Source organism: Rhincodon typus, chromosome 11 (genome assembly GCF_021869965.1).
Source record: "Rhincodon typus isolate 14 chromosome 11, sRhiTyp1.1, whole genome shotgun sequence".
Lineage (NCBI taxonomy): Eukaryota > Metazoa > Chordata > Chondrichthyes > Orectolobiformes > Rhincodontidae > Rhincodon > Rhincodon typus.
In genome coordinates, this window is record NC_063342.1 from 52,342,933 (window position 1) to 52,356,621 (window position 13,689).

The following is a 13,689-nucleotide window of genomic DNA, read 5'->3' on the forward strand; positions in this document are numbered from 1 at the left end:
CAGAAGAAGAGTCTCTGGACACAAATGATAACTCTGATTTCTCTCCATAGAAGCTGTCAGACCTGCTGAGCTTTTCCAGCGATTTCTGTTTTTCTTTCTGATTTCCAGCATCTGTAGTCATTTGGGTTTTTACAAGATTGATACCTCATTACAAGGCTGACCAATCTCCATTTAAGAGTTAGGTAGACAAACAAGGACTGAAGGGTAATACCCGAAAAGTTGACTGCCCCTTTCCCCCAGATGCTGCCTGGCCTCCTGTGTTCTTCCAGCCTCTTGTTTGCCTACTTTGAGTTTCAGCTTCTGCAACTTTTTTATCTCTATCCATTTAAGAGTTAGCCCATTGTAAGTTTGTGCCTATGACCAGTATCCATGTCCCTTGGAAATGCAAACAAGTTCCCATTTACAGCAACTATCTCTCAGTAAAATAAACAAGTTTCTTGTTATGTACCTAAATGGCTCATGCCTCCTCTTTTGTTGGTGCAGTTTTATTTTAAACTTACATTCAATACAGAAAGGAAAAAAGGAACTGCGCATGCTGGAAATCAGAAACAAAAACAGAAATTGTTGAAGAAATTCAGCAGGTCTGGCAGCATCTGTGGAGAGAAAACAGAGTTAACGTGTCAGGATCAGTGACCCTGAAGGGGTTACGTTCAGTAATCAATATTCAAATTATTACATTCAGTATGTTTTGTTTTAACTTTAAAGCCTCAACCATGTGTCATGCTACAGCAAACTACAAGCCTGACTTCAAACACCTTCCGAAGGCTCCGCGATATTCTCTATATAAGACAATAAAACATATGAGCAGAAAGATGCTATTCGGCCCACTGAGTCTTTTCCGCCATTCGATCATAGCTGATATGTTTCTTAACCCCATTCTCCTGTTTCCTCCCAGTAATCCTTGATCCCCTCATCAAAAACTTATTTATCTCTGTCTTAAAGACACTGAATAACTTGGCCTCCACAGCCTTCCATGGCAATGAGGTCCACAGATTAATTACCCTCTGGCTGCCAAAATCCCTCCTCACCTCAGTTCTAAAGTGTCATCCCTTCACTTTGAGGCTGTGCCCCTGGGTCCTAGTATCTCCTGTTAGTGGAAACGTCTTCTCTACATCCATTCTATCCAGGTCTCTCAGTATTCTTAAGTTTCATTGAGAATTCCCCTAAGCCTTCTAAACTTCATTGACTGTAACCTTAAAGTCCTCAACTACTCCTCATATGACCACCCTTCATCTCTGGGATTATTTTTTGTAAATGTCCCCTTGACCTCTTCTAAGGCCAGCACATCCCCTCTTAGATATGGAGCCCAAAACTGTTCACAATATTCCAAATCTGGTCTAACTAAATCCTTACACAGCCTCAGCAGTACATTTCTGCTCTTATATTCTAATCTCTTGAAATGAATGCCAACATTGACTTCCCTACTGCCAACCGAACCTGCATGTTAGCCTTAAGAGGATCTAAAATTGAACTCATAAGTACCTTTGTGCTTCAGATTTCCAAAACATATTCACTGTTTAGAAAATAGTCTGCACTTCTGTTCTTCCTACGAAAGTGCATAACCTCACACTTTCCCACACTATATTCCATCTACCGCTTCTTTGCCCACACTCCTAGCCTGTCCAAGTCCTTCTGCAGCCTCCCTGCTTCCTCAACACTACCTGTCCCTCCAGCTATGTTTGTGTCATCTGCAAACTTAGCAATCATACCCTCAGTTACATTGTCCAATCGTTGATGTATAATACAAATAGCTGTGGTCCCAACACTGACCCCTGCAGAACTCCATTAATCACTGGCAACCAGACCCCTTTATCCCCACTCCCTGCCTTCTGCCAGTAAGCCAATTCTCTATCCATGCCAGAACCTTGCCCCTAAAACCATAGCCTCTTATCCTATTTAGCACTGTCTTATGTGGCACCTTGTCAAAGGTCATCTGGAAATCCAAATGGATCATGTCCACTGGCTCTCCTTTGTCTGACATGCTCATTACCTCCTCAAAGGATTCTAACAGATTTGTCAGACGTGACTATCCCTTGATGAAGCTTTGCTGACTCAACCCTATTTTACCATGTACTTCCAAGTAGTCTGCAATCTCATCCTTAATAATGGACTGAAAATCTTACTACTGACCGAGGTCAGGCTCACCAGCCTATAATTTCCAGTCTTCTGCCTCCCTCCCTTCTTAAAGAGGGGTGTTACATTAGCCTTATTCCAGTCATTCCACTCTGACTCCAGTGATTCCCAAAAGATCACTATCAATGTTTCTACAATCTCCTCAGCTACCTCCTTCAGAACTCTGGGGTGTAGTCCATCTGGTTTGGGTGATTTATCCACCTTCAGGCCTTTCAGCTTCCCCAGCACCTTTTCCTTGGTGATGATCAGTACGTTCACCTCTGCCCTCTGACTTTCTTGAAGTTCTGGTATGCTACTGGTGTCTTCCACTGTGAAGACTGATGCAAAGTAACTGTTCAGTTCTCCACCGTCTCCTGGTTCCCCATTACTACTTCTCCAGCCTCATTTTCCAGCAATCCAATGTCAACTCTTGGCCTCTCTCTCTCCTTTTATCAATCTAAAAATAAACTCTTGCAATCTTCTTTTATTTTACTTGCTAGCTTACCCCCACATTTCATCATCTCCCCCTTAATTGTTTTGTTTTTAGTTATCCTTTGCTGATTTTTAAAGACTTCCTAATCCTATGGCTTCCCACAAATCTACACCACATATTATGCTTTCTGTTTTGCTTTTATGCTCTCCCCAGCTTTCCTTGTCAGCCATGATTCCTCATACTTCCCTTAATATCTTTCTTCTTCCTTGGGAGGAATGTCTGCTGTGCCTCCTGAATTACCCCCAGAAACTGCTTTTGCTGCTCCACCATCTTCCCTGCTAGGCTTCCTTTCCAATTAACTCTGGCTAGCTCCTTCCTCATGTCTTTACAGTTATAACCTATCCAGTTGCCTAATTGATTTTTATACTGAATGAGCACCCATAATTATTTCAGCCCTTGGCCATGCCTAAGAATGGCACTGTCTTTGGTGGTTCTTTGGGTTTGCCTCCGATTCCAGGGGCTAATTGGTAAGTAAGATACACAAGTTCCAGTGAATCTGTAGAGATTTACCACATACCATCCTGGACGCTCCTGTATATCTGCTTGCAACTCTTTGGACAGCGATTTTGCCAGCACATCTGTGTCAGCAGCAAGCTCCACATTCAATGATGAGTTCAACTTGCACTATCATTAGTACATGGGAACCAATTCTAATCCAGGGATGAGTGTCCATCTTGATATTGACAGTCCTAAAACATCTGCCACCCCATGCCTCTTCCCATTTGGCTTCCATTCCATCTCCCAGTTGTTTGGTCCCCTATTAGATTCTCTGATAGCGCCTTTGTCTTCATCTTCCATAGACATTCTGACATTTTTGGGATTTAATTTTCCTCAGGAAATAAGTATCTTAGCAAATCCTTATTTAAGTCATTGGTAACTTCATTTGCTGTTTAGGGGAGTCTGGGTATTAGTTATCATTGTCTGAGTGTCACTGAGGGCCAGGAATGGAAGCAGTCACTTGAGTTGCTCACTGGACAGTGAACATTTATGCATTGTTATCAAGGTTCACTAGTTGACTCACAGTATTTCTGTTTTCCACAGTATGCCACATGTGTGGGCTTGTGGTGGGTGCTGGAAATTTCAGGTACAGTTTAGGGTGTTAATAAAACCATACGTGAGTCTCATCCCAATCCTTAAGGGAATCTCTACACCCAAACAGCAAGCCATGTATTGGCTACAGGGTAGTCTGTCACTGCTATCTCTCATAATCTCTTTATTCTTAAGTATTTAGCCATTATGCTAGAATCATGGAGTAACACAGTCATACAGCATAGAAATAGGTCCTGCAGTCCCTATGCTAACCAACAAATACTAAACTACACTCATCCCATTTACCAGCAATTGGTCCATAGCCTATGGTGCCCTGGCATTTTAAGTGCTCAACCAGATGCTTCTTAAATGTTAGAAAAAGTACTTCCTCTACCATCCTCCCAGGTAGCGCATTCCATATTTTCACCATCTGGAAAGGATGCTTTCTATGGTGCTTCCATGAAAATTGGTAAGAGTCATGTGTCCAGTCAAGGCATCCCACTAGAGGTGGCATAAATAGTGGTTATGACCCTTTGAATGCAGAGGCTTGATGGGGTGGTAAGTGAAGATGAGGGGGACCCTATTCGTATTGTGGGAGGGAAGAGAAGGAGTGAAAGCAGAAGTGTGGGAGATGGGTAGCAAGGAATCCTCAGTTGAGGGAAAAAAGTGGACTTTTCAGAGGCCCCCTTGTGGAAGCTGTTCTTTAAACAGAGATCTCTTGTCAGTAGTGCAAAGTTCCTTATATCAGCACTACCCCACATTTTTTTTACCTTTTTGCCTGTCTTCTCTAAATGTTAAATGTGTTTTGCATGACTTCTAGGTCTTTATATCTCTTTTGCTGTCCACTATTAGATTGTTTTATGGTATACTGATAACTGTAAAGCAACCCAAAGAATTAATTCCTCCGGCATTCACACAAAATAACTTGGCCAGCATAATCATGTCTTCATGAATCGAGAATCTATCTTTGACATGGAAACTCTTTATAAAAATTCAGGAACCTTGTGTTGTCATCTATTTATCATTAAGCCCCTCAGACAGCTTCACTGAATGCAATTCACTTTCTTAGTAAAATGCATATCTTGTCCATGTTTCAATGACATGAAGCAGAGATGTCAGAAAAACAGCTTTGAGCTTTGCCCCTCAGGCTGATATTTCTTTTATGGAAGGAAAATCATTTCAACTAATTTATTGGAGTTCTTTGAAGGAGAAACATGCGTTGTGGATCGGGGGAGCCTGCTGATCTCCAGAAAGCATTTGACAATATGTCTTATAAAAGGTCGTTGACTAAAATAGAAGGATGTAGTAACATAGTGGATTGGGAATAACATAATAGCATGGTTAAACAATTGGTTAGCTAAAAGTAAACAGATTTACATGAATGGATCTTTCACCAATTGATAAGTTGTGATAAATGGGATATTGCAGGTGGCTGTTTTAGGGGACTTAGGTGACACTATTAGCTTGATGACTTTCTAATTCGACCCTGAGATGGACCATCCGAACCTGAAATGCCTGCCTTTGTTACATAGCTAAAATTGGAATTTATTGAATTGTTAAAATGTTCTGAGTGTTAGTTGCTGTTTGACCTCCAGAGGGACAGCAGGACTCCAGTCTGAGTTGTCTGCCTCACATTCTTGATCTCTGTCACCAAGTTGCAGGCTGGAAAGAAGCCTCCACTTTTTTTACAAAAAGGAAAAGATCTTGGCCCACCTTTACTGAGGGAGCTATTATTGAGCACTGACCTCTGGGAAGTTGTGGATGAGCTAAGAACACCAGGGGGAGATGATAGCCTCGTGGAAATATCGCTGGACTGTTAATCCAGAGACCCAGATAACATTCTGGGACCCAGGTTCAAACCCTGCCACGGCAGATGGTGGAATTTGAATTCAATATATATCTGGAATTAAGAGTCTAATGATGACCACGAGCCGATTGTTGGAGGAAAAACCCATCTGGTTCACTAATGCCCTTTAGGGAAAGAAACTGCCATCCTTACCTGGTCTGGCCCATATGTGAATCCAGACCCACAGCAATGTGGTTGACTCTTAACTGTCCTCTGGGCAACTAGGGATGGGCAATAAATGCTGCCAAGCCAGCGATGCCCTCATCCTGTGAATGAATAAAGGAATAAAAGGACTTTAAAAATTCACAGTTGCCTTTTTAGGACAGAAACAAGGAGAGTTTTTCTTTCCTTTTGAAGCTTTGAAATTCTCTGCCACAGATGGAAGTGAAGGTGGAGTCCTTGAATATTTTGGAGACATGTGTGGATTGATTTTTGTTAGGCAAAGGAATCAAAGGTGGATGGAAATGTGGAATTTTGAAACACAGTCAGATCAGCTATCATAGAATCATGGACTCATACAGCATGGAAACAGACCCTTCAGTCCAACCAGTCCATGCTGAACATAATACCAATCTAAACTTGTCCTAACTACCTGTACCTGGCCCATTCCCTCCAAACCTTTCCTATTTATGTACTTATCCAAGTGTTTTTTAAACATTGTAATTGTGCCCACATCTACCACTTCTTCAGGATGTTCATTCCACTCATGAACCACCCCCTGTGTGAAAAAAATGCCCTTCATGTCTTTTTTAAATCTCCCTCCTCACCTTAAAAATGTGCCCCATAATCTTGAAATCCCCATTCCAGGAAAAAAAAGACACCTATTTAATCCTATCTATATGCCTCATGGACTTTATAAACCTCTAGAAGGTCACCTCTCAATCTTCTATGCTCCATGAAAACTGTCCCAGCCTATCCAGCCTTCCTTTATAACTCAAGTCATCATGTTATTGAAAAACCAGGCTTGAGGGACCAAATGGCTTACTTCTGCTTCTTATTCATGGGTTTTTATTTGACCGAGGAGTATTTATTGAGTTTGCCAAAATCTAAGCTTCCCTGTTTCTGCAGAATGGTTCTGTGCCAATTTGGACGTCTCTTGATAGGGTGCTCCCTTAGCAGATGAATCTCTCCAAGCCTGAAGCATATGATCACCAATCCTGATGACAGGTAAAGTGTAATTCCTCCCTGAAGCAGTTTGGAAGATCACTGTCCTATTTTAATGCTGAGAATCATACGGAATCTCTGACCCTTTAGCTGGTGCAAAGTGACAAGTGCACATTTTGATGTTCTTTGTATCTAATGCTTCATTTGTGTGTGATTTATATTTGTAATTTGTGACCAGCACAGTGCCAAGTTTCACTGCAAACTAATATTAATTAGCTCGTTCTATGTGCTGGATTGGTGCAGTGCTAAATCAAACAAAATTTAGGAGAGCAGATGTAAAACCACTTAGTTTCACATCACTTCAGATTTGCATGAACAAGGCACAGCTGCAACATTTACAATGTCTGACTAGGAAGATTTGATACTTGATGTTTAATTTTTTGCTTTGTGGTTCACTCGGAGTATTAAGATATAACTGGTATTCAAACAAAGTCTGTGTTGCATTTTTCCTAACCCATGATTTGGAGCCAGCAAAATAGGTTAAATCTTCTGGTTTTGAATTACATTCAGCAGGTAGTAAGCTGAAACTCCTTCCTGTGCTTCAAAAGAATCTATAACGTGACTTGCTGTAGTGTGCTCCATGTCCACAGATAAAAAAAGTCCCCTTTCATGTCGTGTTTAAAAAACCCACACAGAAAATACATAACAAATTTAATGAATTCTGTTATTTGTTTGAATCTGATATTTTCTTCATGGGCTTTTTAAAATTCTTCTTTAAGCTTATGTTAATACATTCATGATTTTCCAGGGAATTACTCACTGCTTGAGAAGCTGAGCCAGAAGCATAGAATCAGAAAGCACAGCAACAGGCCATTCAGCCCCTTACCTCTGCAATGACCTTTTGTAAGAGTTCTCCAAATAATCCCAATCCTTCATTCTTTTGCCCTTAGGCACCAAATTGATCTTTTTCAATTATTTTACCAATGCCCTCTTGTAGTTTATGATTGTATTAACTTCCTCCATTCTTTTTGGCAGTCCATTTCAGCTTGTAAAAATTGCTGAGTAGAACAATTTCTCCTCTCTCCACCATTACCTTGATTGCCATTTCAAAAAATCCTTTCTGATAATTTTTTGTACCTTAAATATGAACGAGGAAAGCTACATTAAATCTCATAACGGTAGCTTGTTTACAGTGTATGAATAAGATCCATTACATCATTCATGAATAAAATTAAAACAAAAATACTGTTTGTCTGTAACAGTACTTGGCTTTTCAATATCTCTCTCTCTCCTTTCTGTCTATGTTCTTCTATATCTTCAACCCTCAATTCACTTACTATGATTTATGTATCTATTTGTCTTTGAAGCTTTTTCATTCTTACTTTGTGGAAGCAAGAATGGGGGAAGGGATAATGTTAAATTGAGTGATAATTTAAAATGGTATCAGCTCAGTCACCCATTATACATCTTTCTTAATTCTCACTGACTTAACTACACTGTGATTCAGAAAAGATGTAAATTAATGATAGAATGTATGAAGGTAATTTCACACTTTAGTGAAACACTAAGTTAACCACACTATCTTTGTGAGCCTTGCAAAAGTATTTTTATTAATTTTTTGAGTGTTTAAATAAAACAGAAAATTGTTATGGCCAGGAGAAGAGTGTCAATCCGTTCCTATCTCATTGCACACTGGTCGTCCACAAGAAAGATTTTAAAATTATTTTTTGTCTGCAGATCTATCATGCTTCAATTAAAAAATAATAAGTCAAAACTAAGGAGTCAATTAATAAGTTTTTTCGAATGAGTGAAAGAGGTGTTTTATTCACTGCTAATCCTAAGAAAAATAATAAATACAACATCAAACTCACAAACTCTGGGATAAAGTTTAAAAAGTGAAGAGTTTTGAGTACAAAAGGAAGATAAAGATTGTACAGTTTGAAAAACTGTCCTCGGAATCTTTGAGATGTTAGGTTTTAACCTGAGATGATGGATGTTCAATATATAGAGACAGTAAGGACTGCAGATGCTGGAAGCCAGGGTCAATAAATGTGGAGCTAAACAGTCCTGACGAAGGGTTTTGACCTGAAACATTGACTTTCCTGCTCCTCAGACGCTTTCTAACCTGCTGTGCTTTTCCAGCTCCACATTTGTTAAGTATATGTTTTGTATCCTCAGCAGTGTCAAAATTTGTAAATATTCTTGAGTTCTGGGTGAATGATTGTTTCTCTAATTTATTTTATCATTTGGCAGTGTTTCTTGAGAGATGAAAAGAAATGGGGAGAGAGAAAGAACAGGTCCCCCCAATTCTGCTACTACAAATCCATTCTCTTTTCTCTCTCTCTGTCACTCTCTCTCTCTCACTGTCCCAAAAGCTATTTGCTGAAATACACTTTTTCTTAATTTATGTGTCTGGTTTAATTGTCCTTTTAAAAGCTGGATAATCTGCAGGCAACTTTCACCCTGATATGTGAAACTTCCAGAAAGATATAAATTCAACAGGAGAGTAAATAGTTTCAGTTATTTTTGGTGACATGTTAATTTCAGTTCAGAATTGGTCTTGTTTATTGACAGATTGGCTTAATTCATAGTCAGTTGATCATTGTGGCCATCTTAAACTTTTTTTATTGATTTTTTAAAAATTAGTCCATGAAAGGTCCCAAGGACTAAAACGGATAAAGCATGTTGAAAATTGATTGTCTAATTCTACCTTCATCATAAGAGAATGTGGTAAAGTGGGAGGTAGGACCTGTTTTATGATTGCTAATGGGACTTAAGTGTTGATGATTTGCTGCAAGATACCAAGGAGCTGGTACAAAATGAGGGTGAGAAGATGGTGCTGAAGACTGTCCTGAACTTGACCTATGTCCTTAAATGTCTGATTTTTTTTGTCCATATAATGATGGATGTGGATGATCTCCACATTCAGACTCTGCCATACCAGTGAAGTTGAAAGATAAAGAGGGATGTAGATCCTGGGATGGAGGGATCAAGCAGGACCAGAGGCAATTGTTGAATTGACCTTGAAAAGGGAGGAATCAAAGATGGAGCATGAAGCAGACCACTGGCTTGAAGCCTGCAGCCTAAGCAGAAGAGGAGCATCCAATGGTGCAAATAATAGGGAAGGCAATGAGGGAAGATACCTGTTAATGGTGCTGGCCTTGTTATCATTTGATGGACCAAGGATGAAACAGCAGCATTGGAGAAGAATGAGAATCTATTCAGGCTCATTTAGTTGCTTTCTGGTGCTGACTGGAAACATGAAAATGAAAATTTAAAGAAAATCATTTTGAGTCCTGAAGTTGAACAAATGAGTGCAATTTCCCTGTCTGATTTCCTGGCAGCATTAGCACGTGTCGGGAGTGAGCAACCCTGAACTTTATCGTGAGGATATTGGAAAACTATCCTGACCCAGAGCACAGTGAATCTGCACCATAAGATGGGGGCACCCAAGTGAGTCCTGTGAGGGATGTGTGAGGCAATGAGAGGTTTGGAAAGATTACAAAAGATGGTAAAATATATATTGAGTCTGGAATTTCGTTCAGAGTGTAAGGAATTATTATGGCAACAGTATCCTGCAGTTAGTATTTTTGCCAAAATGTAGTTTGATTTCTGTTGTACAATCAGAAATTTGTGAAGTGATCAGCAAATAATAAATTAATTGTGCAGATTTGCGGTCATTGAGAATATTGGATACAGAACGTAATGACACAGATATTAGATGAATGATAAATTGAATGGAAATGGAAAAAGCATTTCAACACATTTTTCTGCATTACTCATTAGCATGCATTTTATGTACGTCCACTGTGTTAAATAATATTTTCCAGAGAGCTTGGAATTAACAAAAAGCTGTTCAGTCTTTCTGGATCACTTCTACTGCGACAAGCTATAATCCATTCCACATTGGACACAGCCAAACCAAGTTCTTTACTTTTTCACTAGATCATTCCCTCCAAATTTAATCAAGAAAGCCTGTAGAACCCCTATCTAAATTACCACTGTACCTAGTCAATACTTTTCAGAACTGGTGGTGTAGTGGTAATGTCACTGCACCAGTAATCCTGAACACGAGACTAATGTTCTGTGGATGTGAGCTTGAATCCCACTACAGCAAATGGTGGAATGTGAATTCAATAAAAATCTGGAATGAAAAGCAAACTAATAGTGATCATGCAACAACTATCTATTATTGTTTTCTTAAAAAAAGAAACTTGTATGGTTTGCTGATGTCATTTTGATGGCCTAGCCAGTTACACCCACATCCCATGAACAAATATTAACAAATTGCCCATTTCTTGCGATGGAGGCTGAGGAAAAAGTCAGTTGTACATCATGTACATAAAAGGTCTTAACAAGAGTTCTTCAACATAGTTTGGAATGCATGTGCAACAATGCTGAATGCTCTGAACATATGTTCCTGCACAAGGTTTTAACGATACTTTAATGGACAGATCTGAGGCAAAACTCACTTCTAAAGCCATATAAATCAGTGAGGTTTCCTGTTGTTAGTTTCTGTGATGTACAACACATGAATTGGGTATGGTTCCCCCAAAATGAGCCAATAGATATTACAGTGAACTGGGCAGATGCCTTGATTCTGTATCTCAGCGCAAATATAAGCAAACAGTTTACATCTGACAAGCCCTCCTGGCAACCTTTCTAGATGACTGCGCAATGTTTGAAATTGCTTCAGCTCTTTGCAGTGGCAGTAGCATCGACATGATACATACACATCTGTTTATCCACACAATGTGAGTGTACATCTAGCCTGGCACAAAAGTCAATGTAATGATACTGATATGGAATGAAAAAAAGTTATTATAGTTGGTGATTTGCTGTCATTTCTTCTGTCACTTCCAAACTGAAAATAATATTGTTGCAGTGAATTTTCATGAGAGATTTTCTATTCCACATGATGCAATGGAACAGAAATAGAAATAATGACAAATTGGATTTATGAAGTGTCTTCAAGGTAGGAAAATATTCCAAGGAATTCACAGAGTTGTATAAAACAAAATTGTGATGCCAAGGAGGAGCTCACAAAAAAAAATGTCAAAAATAGGGTGAGTGTTTGAGGAGGGCATTTTGGAAGATGAGTTGTAAATAGAGAGTATTATATTGGATTGAAAGTATTGTTTGAACATTTCATCCTGGGGGTTGGGGTGGGAGCATGAGGCATGACGGTGCTATATCAGTAATGACATTAGACTAGCAATCCAAAGACTCAGTCTAATGTTTTGTATCACGGTTTCAACTTCCACCATAGCAGCTGGTGGGGTTTAAACACTGGGGGTCCCCAACTTACAAACGCTCTAACTAATGAACATGACCTCATTTTAAAAACCCAACATACAAACATATCCTGTACTTAAGAACAGCTGCTTTCCATTGTCCTGCATTGTGTTCTGACTTGCATAAAACTCCATATGATGCCTAAAATTTGACTCACAGGACTTCAGACCTGAAACCAGTTTTTAGCTGGGGACTGCCTGTAGAGTTAATAAATCAAGAATTTAAATCTATTCTCAATAATGGGGAACATGAAACTGTTATCCCTTGTCATTGTACTTTAGGGAAAGAACCCTACCATTGTTACCCAGTCTGGTCCCTATGCGACTTCAGACCCACAGCAGTATGATTGTCTTTTAACTGCCCTCTGAATGGCCTTGCAAGCCACTAGCTTTGAGGGTAGTCATGGATGAACAACAAATGCTTGCTTTGCCAGCAATGCCCACATGCAGTGAAAGAGTAAAAAAGCCCTGAAGTTATGACTGCCAATGTTTTAATGAAGGGTGCCAGACTGCATGAGAGACCAAAGCAAGTAGAATACAGAGTACAGTATGAGTTTGAGGTTGGGGCTTGCAGGGAGAAGATTGTCTGCTTCGAGCACATAAATGATAGTGTGAAGATATTTAAATACAAAAATAAAAATTATGAATTGAAGGTGTTGGGAGGACCAAAAACCAATTTAGAATAAGCCAATGGGAATAATGAACAACCAAGGACTTAGTGCAGGATAAAATACAGGAAACTGGATTTTGGAAGATTCAAAATTGATGGCAGGCTGGACATACATTGGAGTAACTAAGATCGGAAGTGGTAAAGTGTTGGGTGAATGTTTACGTGGAAGATGTGATGTAATAGAGTGAATGATGGGCAACAAACGTGGAGTTTGCAATTTGTGATGGAGAGGATATGGTACTGGACACTCAAGTCATCATTGAACAGAGGATGGAAACTTTGTGAGCAATCTGGTTCAACTTGAGGAAGTGAGTGGTGTAAGAGATAGACTTGTGACAAAGTTTTAGAATTTATAACAGGACCGAAGTCTGCCTGTCCATTGTTGCCTTTGAGAAGCTGGTGGTGAGCTGCCTTTTTGCACTATTCTTGGAGCAACACTCATCAGACAAGTGGGGAGCATTCGATCACACTCCTGATTTGTACCTTGTGGATAGTGGACAGGCTTTGAGGAGTTAGGAAGTGAGTGACTCACTGCATGATTCTTAACCTCTGACCACCTCTTGCAGTCACAGTGTTTATACGATTAGTCTAGTTACCCCAGGAAATTGATAATGGAGGGTTCAATGATGATAATTCAATTCAATGTCAAGGGTCAGTGGTTAGATTGTCTCTTGTTGGAGATGGTCATTGCATTTGTGAGATGCTAATGTCACTTGTCAGTTGTCAGCATACATCAGATATTACCCAGCTTTTGCTGTATTTGGACATGGGCTACTTCAGTATCGAAGGAATTGCAAAAGGCACTGATCATTGTGCAATCATAGCAAATATCCCCACTTTTAACCTCTTGATGGAGAGAAGGTCATTGATGAAGCAGCTGAAGATGGTTGGGCTGCAGGACTACATTCAGGAACTCTGCAGAGATGACCTGGAGCTCTGATTACTGTTCTCCAACAACCAAAACAGTTTTCCCTCGTTCTGAAGAAGGGTCACTGGACCCAAAATGTCAGCTCTGCTTTCTTTCCGCAGGTGTTGCCTGACCTCCTGAGTTTATCCAGCAATTTCTGATTTTGCTCTGATTTCCAGCATCTGCAATTGTTTGCTTATTTTCAGTTTTCCCTTGTGCCAGGTATGGCAAGCG

General features: G+C 39.8%; 1 protein-coding gene across 1 annotated transcript in view; it reads left to right on the plus strand.

The window, feature by feature from the left end:
* Nucleotides 1-13,689, plus strand: part of il1rapl1b (interleukin 1 receptor accessory protein-like 1b) — a 1,317,350-nt gene that overhangs the window by 755,857 nt on the left and 547,804 nt on the right. The window lies entirely within an intron of this gene.